The sequence below is a fragment of the Panthera onca genome, chromosome F2, assembly GCF_046562875.1.
Source record: "Panthera onca isolate mPanOnc1 chromosome F2, mPanOnc1 haplotype 2, whole genome shotgun sequence".
Classification (NCBI taxonomy): domain Eukaryota; kingdom Metazoa; phylum Chordata; class Mammalia; order Carnivora; family Felidae; genus Panthera; species Panthera onca.
The window spans coordinates 70,542,181-70,556,306 of NC_138356.1; the positions used below are offsets into that span (position 1 = coordinate 70,542,181).

General features: G+C 46.8%; 1 long non-coding RNA gene across 27 annotated transcripts in view; it reads left to right on the top strand.

The window, feature by feature from the left end:
* Positions 1 to 14,126, top strand: part of LOC132664522 (uncharacterized) — a 368,888-nt gene that overhangs the window by 229,665 nt on the left and 125,097 nt on the right. For all 27 annotated transcript variants that reach the window (XR_014136591.1, XR_014136587.1, XR_014136575.1 and 24 more), the window contains 2 exons: positions 5,140 to 5,306; positions 13,364 to 13,795. This is a non-coding gene — a long non-coding RNA (uncharacterized LOC132664522). The remainder of the gene's footprint in view (positions 1 to 5,139; positions 5,307 to 13,363; positions 13,796 to 14,126) is intronic.

Below are 14,126 nucleotides of genomic sequence, written 5' to 3' on the forward strand. Positions count from 1 at the left end.
GGCCTCGGGGAAAAGTCCACCTTCCCCGAGACTCAGAGTGTGACTGTGGCCTCCCGCTCCCTGCAGGTTGCCAGACGTGAGAGTAACGGGTTTGGGCGTTTGTTCTGAGAATTTGTGGGCGGCCCGGCACATGCGTCCATTGCGTGTGGCCGCATAGATTGGTCTTTTGGAAAAACGATTTGTCAGGAGCTACCAAAGCATCGCTTTGACCTGCGTCCCTATTTGGGGAATGTGTTTCAAAGACAGGCTCCAGGAGGGAGGGTGCTGGTTTGCAGGAAGGCGTGTTTCAAAGCCAGGGCACTTGTAGGAGCAAAATTGGGAACAAGATGGCACCCATTGCCACCCAGTACGTGGTACTTCAGCGCCACTGAATCTTTCCTAGGCATCTGAGGGATGGAGAAGAGGTGTTGGAGAGCAGTGGCAATCTGTGGTGTGACAGTCACATACAGCACTGCGTCCTTCCTGGATGACGGAAAGTTATAGAAAGAAAGTAGCACTTTGTCGGAAAAAATGAAGATTTGCCTACTTGGTGGCAGAGTAGGGGAGTTATGACAGTTTCTTCTTCTCATCTCTTCTCTTTCTGGTAACGTGCCTTAGCCAGTTAAAAATTGATCTGTGGCACAAAAGAAAAGAAAAAAGAAATCTACAAGTGGATTTGTAGGGCCCCAGGTGCCCAAGACGGGGGCACGTAAAGGCAGCCTGAAGTGCCCTCTCTCTCAGGATGGTGCCCAGGACATCATGGGCACCTTGTGGCGAGGGGCGGGGGCTGCTTTTAGGTCTCATGCCCCTGGGTGCTGCACCCAGTGAGGGTGGGGTGTGCTGCCGAGCCCCCGGCACAGCGCCTGGTACGAGCCCGAGCCCCCGGAAGGACATGCTCCCTGCCTCCCAAATGTGCCAAACAGTATCGTCGTTGTGCTTTTTGTCCTGCCCGTGTCACATCTCATTTAAACCCCATCATAACAGTACCGGATGGGTAATGTAGTAATCCCCATTTTACAGACAAGAAAGCTGAGTCCTTAGTTGCCATCCTGTTGCTACATTCCAGATTCAGGCTCTGCACCCACTTCTCCATAGGGCAGTTCTTCACATCTGCTTTCGCAGTGGGGAAACCGAGGCTGTAAGTTACCTGCCGAGGGGCCCACAGCCAGTAGGAATCAGTCATGGGAATGACTCCAAATCCAGTGGCATTTTTTTCTTTTGAATTGTTATGAAAGCTTCCTCCATTCAAGGCACATTACCTCCGGCCTCTGAAAGACCCCTCTCCTCCTTGTTGCGTTCTTTCCCGCTCTGTTCCCTTCACTCCTCATAGGCACCCACTCCAGTATTTGCCGTGTGCCGCGCATGTGGACTTACTGTAGGGCTGTGATTGGGTGTCTTTTAACTTAGACGCATGGGGTTCTCTTACGGATCTCCTTCTTGTCTTTTTTTCACTCAATACTCTCTTTTTGAGATCCAGTCTTGGTGCACGGTTTACACTTAGCTCATAAGAGGGCTGCGTCTGCCCTTCCGTCGCTGCAGATCCTGCCCTGTTCACTTCTCTTGTCCCTGCAGATGGACACTAGGGCAGCCCAGCCAAATCTGCAATGGCACCTCGCACCTGTGCCCATGGGGAGTGTGGGAGAGTTTCTTTGGTACAGACCCAGGGCTGGGATGGATGAGTCATCGGGCATACTCATATTTAATTTCACAAGTACTGCCAGATTGTTTTCCAGAATGACTGTACCAGTTTACACATCCACCGGTGCAATGCTCAGGGGGTTCTGTCTCCCCACGGCCTCCCCAGCACCTGGTGTTGTCAGATGCATCCATAAGCATGCGTCTGACCGCCCCAGCGTGTCAGGACATTGGATTAGCATCTCTTGAGATGCTCTTTTCTGCCGCAGACTTCACCTTAGCACACCAGAATTTCCAGCAGGAAGAATGCCCAATCGGAAAAGGAAGTCCTTTCCGCAACTCTCTTATCTTCTATTAGGGAGCAGAATTTCCCCGGAAGTCTCCAGGAGACTTCCCCTGGTTGGCCAGATGGGGCCAGGGGTCCTCCCTACACCAGTCCCTGACAGAGACAATAGGGTTGCCGTGGCCACCGCGTGCCTCTTCCAAATACCCGAACAGAACAGAACGGGGAAGAGCTGAATAAGGAGGAAGAGAGCGGTGGCTGGCTGCTTATTCAGCCACCGGTTGGCTCTTCGTCCACACCAGATCTTTAATTTTGCCCACTTTTTGACTCGTGCTGCCTCTTCTAGGCAAGGAGTTCTTCCCCCTGACTCTGTGCAATTAGCCAACTACAGAGAATTTCTAAAGCAGTGAGTCAACCAGCACGAGGCCATCGCCTTGGGGATTCAGTCCGTCCAACTCATTCCAGAGTCTAGCATCCTTCTTGCCGGGCGGACGTCAGACCTGTGCCCATCCTAGCTGCCCCAAGTTGGGTTCCTGTTGTGGGCTCCCCCTGTGAGAGGCCAATATGGAGATTCCAGGGCAGAGCACCAAAATCGCCTGCCCAGAGTGCCAGCTGAAGGCAGGTGCGAAAGAACACCTGTCAGGGACTAGTGCCACCATAGGCAGCAGCTTCTCATTAGACACGTTCATACTATAGTAACCCTGGTGTGTCTGACTAACCAAAGAAATTAATTTCTAAATGGTACCTAATAGTTATAATTTATTGAGTGCTTGCTCTGTGTCGGATGGCCCGGTAAGCATTTTATTCCTTTGATCTCACATAGCCCGCCTGCCGGCCCTGTGGGAGCATTTCTGTTATGGTTAAAGCCCAGGCTCCAGCCTGGAGACCACCTGGAGAATCCCAGTGCTGCCATCGCTTAGCTGTGTGGCCTTGAGCAAGTTACTTCACCTTTCTGTGCCTCAGCTTTCTCATGTGTACACAGGGCATAATAACAGTATGCTAAGGAGTTAAGAAATACAAAGCGCTTACTTAGAATAACACTGGCTTAAGAGTACACACACAGTTCCCATTTGATAAATATTATTAGCTGTGGCTGTTGCCGTTTCTAAAAATGAAGAGACCAGAGGCTCAGAGAGATCAGCTTCCCAAATGTCAGATGGCTATGAGTAGCAAAGATACAATTTGACCTAAGAGATTCTGACTCCAACGCTGGCCTTCTATCCATCCAACTATACATCATCAGTAGTGGCTCCATAGCCTGAGGGAACACTGCCATTACTCTCCTTATCAGTAAAATAAATTTTCAGCTGAGGACCCAGTGATATTTTTTGTAAAGAAACAGACTCAAAAAAAAAAAAAAAAAAGAGGAGGGAGGGAGGGAGGAAGGAAGGGAGGAAGGAAGGAAGGAAGGAAGGAAGGAAGGAAGGAAGGAAAAGAAACCAACCATAAAGATAGAGTGTAAGGCCTCCAGCAGGTGGTAGATGTGGGGGTCATTGCTGGAAGGTGGCTGGGGAGACTAGGACATTTAGCTCCTGGTTCTACCATGAAACCTTACTGGGCCTCGGTCTGCCCCCGTTAAATCAGGTTTCTATTATATTTCTTCCCTGCAAGGATTTAGGAAGTGCTTTATAAACTGAGCATAGTCAGTGCTGCGCATTCCAGAATGCATGCCTGTTTCATCTCTTCCCTCAGTTCCCACATACGCACACTCACCCAAAGTATAAGCGTTGTGTCCCCCAATTCCGTTTAGTCATGGGAAGTCTCTGGAAACCCAGGCTTTAGAATCTTCTGGAAGAGATTCTTCCTTGCCTAACTAAGCCAAATGGACTGGAGTCAGGAGCCACTGGGATTTTGAGAGGCTGGGTTAGTTCTAGTGTCTGTTGGTTTGGGAGCAAATAAACAAGGTCGCTCTCTGCCACCCCGGGACACATCCTTGCCGGATTTCTCCATGTGAGCATTTTCAGACATAGGTGTGGTGGGTGTGAGGTCTGAACAAAGGATCATAAGCTCAGCAGTGTGGTTTTAGGTAAAAAACATGGTTTCATGGCCAGAATATCCTCTAGGAGGACTTTTAAACGTCACTCTGCATAACAAGAGACTCAACTATCTTTGAACTTTATTTTTACTTTTTTAATTTCAATGTCCCTCCCTCTTTTTCCCTCCTTCCTTTTCTTCTTCCTCCACTTCCTCCCTCAATCTCCAGCTCCCCAGCCTCCAGGTTTCCCTTCCGGGAGGGAGTCAATATCAAAAGGGTCTCATCTGCGATGCTGGAGATGGTCTGTGCATAGACAGCAAAACCCCTGTGTGTGTCTAACATTTCTTTTCCTACTGTATGAGGTGGTTGTGTCTTACAGCACAAAAGCACCTTGATTTAGGCCGGAATCAGGGAAGAGAAGATGGTCTGTCGTCCAACCTATTTCTTTTGAGTTTCTCGGCCGCCGTTCTCATTTGCCACTTACTGTTAGCTGCTGACGTTGTCCTCTCTGCACTCAGGGCCTCTTCTGGACACATTTGATGATAGGGGGACATCTGTGGTGACATGGCTGTGGACCCCAGGGTGGTCTGGCCCTGTTGGTGGAGAATCCTTCAGTTTCAGGGGGCTCCCAGCTCTGCCTTGATTCCCCTGTCTGCAAGCAGGAAGCAGGAAGACTGGACGGCAATCTGGGATGGTCTTCAGAAATGCGCCCACCAGAGGTGGCCCTCTGGAGACTCTGCTTCTCCCCCAAGGGCAGCTGTTACATCATGTTCTGTTGACTCGGGCACCTGGTGCAGAATGGCCGAAGCCATTGTCTCTCAAATTGGAGCCCCACGCAAATCTCCAGGAACCCTTGTTAAATGCAGATTCTCTTTCAAGTTAATCTGCGTGGGGCGGAGCCCTACTGCACTAATGGTGAGCTCCAAGTGCTGCTGGTACAGCTGACCCACACACATATGCCACAGTTTTATTTATCTTTGAGAGAGAAAGCACGAGTGGGGAGGGGCAGAGAGAAGGGGGCAGAGGATCCGAAATGGGCTTTGTGCTGACAGCAGTGAGCCCGATGCAGGGCTCGAATTCGCAAACTGGGAGATCATGACCTGAGTCGAAGTCAAACGCTCAACTGACTGAGCCACCCCGGTGTCTGTGTGTGTATGTATATATATAAATGATATATATCATATGATATATATCATATATATATGATATATATCATATATATGATATGTGATATCACATATATATATATGTGATTTTTTTTTTTCAGGTGAGAGAACTGCTACTCAGGGATGTTAAGTAACTCAGCAGAGGTCACACAGCTAAGTGACACAGAGGAGCGTCCCAAGTGGTGAAGACTATTTTCCATCACTGCTGTCCTCCATGAGCCTGTGTCTGGAATGGGACCTGTCTTTGCGCTCATGAACAGGTTGGATGGTAAGGGTCCTCTTCTCTTCTCTCTCTGTCTTTATCTCTGGCATTTTTAACGCTGGCTTCTTCTCTTAGGAAGACCAGAAAACACTTGACAGAGGGGAGAGGCCCAGCAGTAACACTGACCCAGAGAGAATTGAATCCCTGTGCCCAGTGACTAGAGGACACATTGAACTGGACAGAGGAGCCTAGCACATTGCCACGTTTCCCCCATGTAGGAGAACACCCACCCCCTCTCACCCCTCACCCGTAACACGTGATACCTGAGCAGGATTTGGTCACTGCTGAGCTGTCTTCATTTAACGTGGCTTTGACAGAATAGTTGGCCCTGAAATTGTATGTTCCATTAAACTTCTTGTTGAACCGCCTTGGTTTTGAAAGGATTCCATTAGGATGGATAATTATGTAGTAGTTGCTACAAGGAGATACATGCTCTCAGTTTTCGCTCTTAAGTGATTCAAATCAAATGCTTTTCCTTTTCCTCCCCAGAGTTGGGTGTGACCATCTTCCTCATACGATAGGCTTTTCGTGAGTTATTTTTGGAAATCCAAATCAAAACAGCAATTTTGGCGGAGGCCATTTCTAGCCTAGCAGAGTAAGCCATATGTACCGATAAAAACAGCCAAAGAGTCGGTGCCTTTAAAAAGCACCGAAACCATCTCCCTCTGTGGGGTGAAATTTTGGGAACCACAGACTATCTTTTGTGCTGTCACATATTCCGTTGTGAACTCTAACTAAAGTCAAAAACGATTGAAATTCCTTTGAAATTGCCAAAGTTTTGCCCATTTGGAAACCATTGTCATCATCACTGTGTTCAAGATGGCAGGCCTTGACAGAATTTTGCCGAGGACTCTGTTTCAGCCTCTGAATCTCCCCTGGAACACTGAAATCCCTGTACTGTTTCCTTCCGTCCCCACAGCACATGTCACCTGCCTCATGACATGAACCAAGCAGACAATCTTTCCTCTCACCCGGGAGTGGGAGGTGCTCAAGTAGCAGGTTGGGTATGGAGGTACATGAGTAAAGCCCTATTTTTCTCTTTTTGTAAAAAAATCAGTCATTTATTACACAAAGAGTAAATGAATGTTATCACCTTGAAAAAAAAAAAAAGCTTTTCAAATAAAACTAAAGTTCTTTTTAATCACTGGGTCCCTATCCTTGTTTCTTTATCAACTCCACTTGGGTTGTTTCTTGGGGGCACATGCTTGTAGACATTTCTAATGTATTTATGTGCATGTGCACACACATAACTATTTTTGTAGCCCTTGATAAACCAGTCACTTGCCTTTTCCCACTCATCAATATACCCAAGAGTGCTATCCATGGCAGCTGCCTTATTCTTTGTAACTGCCACCCAGTTTTATTACATCGTATGGATATACCTTTTATTTGGATCAAATAAATAAATTCTTTTTTTTCCCTTTTTGAAATGTTTTATTTATTTTTAAGAGAGAGAGAGAGACAGACGTGAGTGGGGGAGGGGCAGAGAGAGAGGGAGACACAGAATCCGAAGCAGGCTCCAGGCTCTGAGTTATCAGCACAGAGCCCGATGCGGGGCTCAAACTCACAAACCGCGAGATCATGACCTGAACCAAAGTCAGACGCCTAACCGACTGAGCCACCCAGGAGCCCCAAATAAATAAATTCGTCATCTGCTTTCATGAGCGCTACAGTTTGGGATCCCTTATGTACATGTTGAGAAACTAACTGTCCACTGCTATATCTTTTGGTAGCTACAACACATTTCATGAAAATCAGCCAGCTGCTTTGCAGATTATGCCAGACCAGTAGACGGAAATCATGTGAAATGCTAAGGATTGCCAGAGGGACCTGAATTCCCTTGCCTGCAGAAGCTAGGGAAGTGCACGGGGCATGGGGAGTTGCACAGGTCTCTGTAGCGAGTGATGTGAGATACAGTGTTGGCTGTGTTGGTGGCCCACTGAATTTCCTTGGGCAGGTCATTGCCTCTCCTTGGACCTGTTTTTTCTCATCTGCACAATGGGCTCAGTGAGCCTTTCTCAGCTATTAGACTGTGATTTATAGGGCTTACACACACACTGCCCCAGGATTCCTATGTAGAACATATTAGCTTACTCTTCACTGTGTGTCAAGATGGGGAAGAGGCAATTTTAAAATACATTGGAGGGGCTCCTGGGTGGCTCAGTCAGTTAAGCATCCGGCTTCAGCTCAGGTCATGATCTCATGGTTTGTGAGTTTGAGCCCCGTGTCGGGCTCAGAGCCTGGAGCCTGCTTTGGACTCTGTGTCTCCCTCTCTCTCTGCCCCTCTCCTGCTCATGCTCTGTCTCTCATAAATAAATAAACATTAAAAAAAAAAATTTAATACTTTAAAATACGTTTGAAGTTTCAAGTGATTAAATATACTTTGTTATATTTTCATTGAAATAGATTTACAAAATTTTAAATAGAGATTTAGCCCAGAGCTTTTAGCTGAGTAGAAGTCACAAAGTCCATAATGTCCTGCCTTTGGATCTTACTCTTCTTTCCTATTACTTTATGATCCCATTAAAATGGATACTCTTGTCCCCTTTGCTTTGTGTGATCTTTCGGTTCTAAGCAAGGCAGCATGGGGTTGGGGAAGGAGACTGTGGGCCCCTGAGCTCTCCCTCCAGGCTTGTCTAGTTCTTAGACAAGTCACTAACCTTCTCTGGGTTTCCATCTGTTAATACTATGACTTCAAATTAGCCGAATAGCCACCAAAAAAGAAAGTTAAAAACCACACTTGCTCGTGTTTCTCTGGCGTTTCTGAGCTGCATCACCTGCACCTAGTTCATCTTGTGAACTGACCAAAAAGACCACCAAAACCCCTCAGATCACCTTTTCACATGAGACTTGTGCAGCCGCCCTCGCTCCCAGTAAAGACCCTCAGTGGGTTCCAAGGGAGGCCCAGAGAAGGTTCTGCGCGGTCATGATTCAGAGGTAGAGTTTCCCGCCTGGGCCCTGAAGCTTGCGTTGACGTGTACCCCTGCTTCGAGACGCAGGACACGAGGGTCTGACTCACACACAGGTGGGTTTCCCTGGTGGTCCCAGCCAGGCTTTCCCACACGGGGTGACGGTTCTGGCCCCTTGTTTTGGCATGACACACGGGCCTGGAGGCAGTGTGATAGTGCAGGGGAAAGGTCGTGGTAAGAGGGTGTAAAACCGTGTGGGTGCCGTGGCCCCGCAAGGTCTCTGTGGGGGTCAGCTTTCCTGCTGTTTTCCACCCTCTGTGAGCTGCTGTTTCTGATTCCCTTGTGTGTAGGCTGGTACCAGTCTGGGGGACTCTTCCCCCGAAAGCTTCTGGGGCAGGGAACTTGAGCAGCCTCCCCTTCCTACCCTGCTCCGTCTTTTTTTAAATTTTTTTTTAATGTTTGTTTTTGAGTGAGAGAGTGAGAGCGAGAGAGAGAACATGAGCGGGGGAGGGGCCGAGAGAGAGGGAGACGCAGCATCCAAAGCAGGCTCCAGACTCTGAGCTGTCAGCACAGAGCCCGAGGCGGGGTTTGAACCCATGAGCCCACAAGATCATGACCCAAGCTGAAGTCAGACGCTTAACCGACGGGGCCACCCAGCCGCCGAGCCCTGCCCCATCTAAGAGAGGGAATGAGACCCCGTAGGAGGTGCTCAAGCCCTCCCTTCCCTTTTCCCTGGAAAACAATTTTATAGGCTCTGAATCTGTGGCAGTTGCCAAAAGCCTACCATAAATGTAGTTCACATTAACCAAAATGAAACAAAAAGGCAATGCGGTGAATGGAGAGACAACCATCAGCGTGATACTTATCTGAAACCAGAGGGTAAAGGAACTGAGGGCCCCATCCATTTACCAGCCCTCACTCCCTGCAAAGTTGTCAGCCCATCTCACCCCCACCTCCATTTCAATACAATACTTGCAAATCCGCTTTGCATTGTTACAGATACCTGCAGAGTAAGTCACATTGTCTCTTGTCTGTTTGATCCACTGCCAAGTGATCAATATAGTTTTAATTCACAGCCTGGAAATTTTAAGAATGACTCAACCTGACCTATGATTCACAGATACTTGATCTGAAATGCTTGATGTTGTGGGGCTGGGGTGGGAGGTACAATCAGAAGTAAATTTCCTGACCCTAAAAAGTCAGCTTAAGTGGGGGGTGCCTGGGTGGCTCAGATGGTCGAACATCCGACTCTTGATCTTGGCTCAGGTCATGATCTCACGGTTCGTGGGTTCGAGCCCCATGTTGGGCGATGCGCTGGCAGAGTGGAGCCTGTTTGGGATCCTTTCTCTCTCTCTCTCTCTCTCTCTCTCTCTCTCTCTCTCTCCCCCTCAAAATAAATAAACATTAAAAGTAAAAGCATAAGTGAAGAAGCATGGGGAGGTAGTTATCTTGCAGGTTGTAGGGCTGGTTCCTGCCTTCCGGAGAGGCAGTGTGTTGAGACAGCTTAGGGGAACCACATGCTGAGTCCCAGTTTATGCTGGTTTTTATACAGTTAGTGGGCTTTTCCACCATTTAAAGGTATTTAGTGTGGAAATATGGGATTCTGGGGAGACTGGACCAGAAGTTCTTAAGGTCCGAGGTTTGATTTTATCTAGAAGTGCCTCCTCCCGACCCTGTGCCTGGCTTCTAGTAAACAGTTAGTAAATAAAGGCTTGCTGTGTGGGTGAGTGAGTGAGTGAGTAAGATTCTTAACCTTCTCTCTTGGTCTCTGAATTTCTGTTTCCCACATATCTTTGTGTGCTCGGCATCCCAGGGTGACTATACTGTCTCTAAATAGTATCTTTTTGACTAAGCCCCAGCTTCAGATGGCAAGTGCTTTGGATGAATGTCTGCAACCCCAGCTGTGTAGCAATGTGACTTTCAGTGAGTTACCCAAATGACTTACAATTTATCCAAGTACTAAGAACACGGACCAGCTCTTGTCATTTCTCCCCTTGCTAAACGATTCATAGACCTTTAAATATATTTAAATAAAGGTACATGTTTAAAATATTAGAAGAAATTGGAAAAAGAAGGAAAAAAGCTATCCATAATCTCATGGCCCCAGATAGCGTGAGAACAATTGCATTATCAAGGTGCTGGAAGCCATTTGTGTTGTTTTATACAAAGTTTTTCCCACAGTTATCTTAGGAAGCTCTTACTTTTTTCCCCATGGGCATTTTTCTGCAAGCATTGTCTGTGTTACTTCCGAACACTTTCAACTACCATTTTTTAATTTGCTTTTATCCATGTGGGTGCTGGGGAGCAACTTCAGGCTGCTTACTCTTCTCCCTTCTGTAAATGAAGTTTTCCTTCTAGTATGTCCTGTATCTCAAGAGAATCTCAGAAGTGGAATCCTTGGATCAAAAGATATGAAAGTTGTTAAACTTTATCTATCTGCCTAGCAATATAGATACAGATATTTAAATTAATAGACTTACTGGAACGCCTGGGTGGCTCAGTTGGTTGAGCATTCAGGTCCTGAATTCACCGTTCATGAGTTTGGGCCCCGCATCGGGCTCTGTGCTGACAGCTCAGGGCCTGGAGCCTGCTTCGGATTTTGTGCCTCCCTCTCTCTCTCTGCCTCTCCCCCACTCACGCTCTGTCTCTCTCTGCTTCTCAAAAATAAAGAAAACTAATAAAAAATTCATTCATTCATTCATTAATAAACTTACTAAGTTTTATTTATTTGAGTAATCCCTATACTAAGTAATCCCTTAGGCTCGAACTCACCACCCTAGGACCAAGAGTTGTGTGCTCTTCTGACTGAGACAGCCAGGTGCCTCAATAGACTTTATTATTTTTTTTTAATATTTTTTAAATTTATTATTATTTTTTTTAATTTTTGTGTGAGAGAGAGAGTGAGCACAAGCAGGGGAGGGACAGAGAGAGAAAGACACAGAATCCGAAGCAGGCTCCAGGCTCTAAGCTGTTCACGCAGAGCCCTACCCAGGGCTTGAACCCATGAACTATGATGTCGTGAACTGAGCTGAAGTCAGATGCTCAACCGACTAAGCCACCCAGGCACCCCAATAGACTATTTTTGGGAGAAATTTTAGGTTTATAAAAAATCGAGTAGAAAGTAGAGCGTTCCTGTATACCAATCCCCTGCCCCCACCATATTGTTAACATCTTGGGTTCATGTGGTACATTCGCTACAACTTATGACCCAATATTAATACATTATGATGAATGAAAGGCCATACTTTATATTCAGGGTCCACTCTTTCCGTTGCATGGTTCTGTGGATTTTTGAGCAGTGCAAAACGTCACGTACCCACCATGACATTGTCGTGCAGAAGAGTTGTGCCATCCTAAAAATCCTCTGTGCTCCACCTGTCCATCTGTCCCTCCTTCCTCCCAAACCCCTGGCAGCCTCACTGATCTTTGACTGCCTCCGTAGTTTTGCCTTTTCCGGAATATCATACGGTTTCACTCATACAGTATGTAGCCTTTTCTGTTAGGCGTTTTTCATTCAGTAAATATGCATTTAAGTCCCCTCCATGTCTTTATGTGGCTTGATGCTTCATTTCTTTTTAGTGCTGAATAATTTCCTTTGTCTGGATGTAGCACAGTTTTTGTGTCTATTTACCTCCTAAAGGGCACCTTGGTTGCTTCCAAGTTTTAGCAATTAGAAGTGAAGCTGGTATACACATTTGTGTGCAGGTTTCTTCGTTCGTTCTTCTTTTTTGAATTTTATTTTAACGTTATTTATTTATTAAAGAGAGGCAGGGCAGAGAGAGAGAGAGAGAGAGAGAGGGAGACACAGAATCTGAAACAGGCTCCAGGCTCTGAGCTGTTGGCACAGAGCCTGACACAGGCCTTGAACTTGGGAATGGGGAGATCATGACCTAGGCCGAAGCCAGACACCTAACCAACTGAGCCACCCAGGTGTCCTGTTGCGTGCAGGGTTTTGAGAGGGCATAAGTTTCAACTCATTTGGGTAGATCCCAGGAACATGATCGCTGCATCCCATAGTAAGACTATTGTTGCCTTGTAAGAAATTGCCAAAGCTTTATTTTTTCACATTTATTCAGCACTTTTAGTTATAATGCCACTAACACAGTTAATCCTCCAAATAGCCCCTGGGTTGGGAGTTACTAGCTTCTCCTTCTGTTTAGCATCCTCCAGTTGTATTGCTGAAAGGAACTCTGAAGACCTCTGGACCTCTGCATGTCCTGAGAACAACTGTTGTGCTTTGTAGATGGTGGACCCGTATTTTGAGTGGCCAGGACCTGGATCACTAAATTCAAGCAAGGCAAACATCAGGGCTTTGAAACCACACTCAGTGTTACAGTGAACACCTTCTCCTTACTTTCAAGTCCACCCGCTAGTCTGTACCACCACGTCAGCCAGGGATGCCCCAAGTGGTATTTCATTCGAGGACAAGCGCGTTGTGTCTACAGAGTCTCATGGCATTAAGATAGCAACAGCAATAATAAGGGATACTGATAACAGCCAGGAATTATCGATGGCTTAGTGTTGTCAGGTTCTTTACATATATTAATTCATTTACCCTCATAGCCACCCTCTGGTTAGGTACCATTGCTAACCACAATGGCGGCTTCTCAGAGATAAGAAGTTCGAGGCTTAGGGAGGCTGGCTGAGTTTCCCAAGCTTCCACAACTATTAGCGATAAAGCCAAATGTGTGCCCATCCGTTCTTGACTCCACTCAACAACGTACCGCACCATGGTTAAGAGCTGGTGACTTAGTCTGCCGGATCGAGGTTAATATTCTGGGTCTACCATTTCACTAGTCACGTAGTCTTGACTTTGCGACTTTGAGCTGCCGTGTGCCCATGTGGAAGGGGGAGAGGAAAACCCACTGTGGCAAATGGTATGCGTTGTCTCCTCAATAGCCATTGCCTCCCCACCGCATAGAACTGTGATATGTGGAGGTGGTATGGAAGAGGGCCCAGGCCTCAGGGAAGATGGTTTCCAATCCTAGGTGAATGATATGAATCAAAATTGGTATAAACCAGATATGGAAATGGCAGGCAAGGTCTAATTTCGTGAGGGGAAATGTGCTAGGGAGTGGGCAACTTTCCAACTAAAAAGACAAAGTGCCCCACGAAGGAGGCTCATTCTTATCTTTTTCTCCTGCCTGGATCTAGGGTAAGATACCTGGAGGTGTAGCAGCCATCTTGCAAGCATGAGGAGACAAGTCAACAGAATGAAATGCCAGAGCAGATAAGACAGAAAAAGCCTGGATCTTTGATAGCACGGTTGAGCTGTTCCACCAGCCCAAGACAGGAGTCTACATCCAGACTGTCTGTTATCGAAACAACGGCCACTTCTTTACGTCACTCCAAGTTGTCTTTCATTTGCAGCGGAAAACGTTTCGAATGGATACACAGACTTCCGCCAAAGCACAGCCAGTGTCGGGCTGTGTTGGACTAGTACCGTGGTTAAGAGCCCAAATTCCAGAGCCAGAAGTCCCAGGTTCCAATCTCGGCTCCACCATTACTAGGTATAGGGCCTGGGCAAGTCATTTAGCTCTTTCGTGACTCACTGGCCTCGTCTGCAAAATGCTCAGCAAAGGTGTGGTGAGTATTGAATGAAGGATAATGGTCGTTCTTAACCTCATGTGACTAAATATTTTATACAATGATTAGAACACTGCCTGACCCATAGTGTCTATGTACCTGTTTATCCAAAAGAAAAAAGAAAGGAAGAGAAGAAAAAAGAAAAGAAGAGGAAAAAAAAAAGAAAAGAGAAAAGAAAAGAAAGGAAACCATTATTATAGGCCTGGGTTTGGATCTTGATCTAATCATCTGGCCACTTGTGTTGAAACAGACTCTTGACCCTTTCACCACTGAGTCTCATGGAGCATGAAACTCCCCCTAAAGTCTGTCTCAAAGCAGCCCCAGTGGTGGT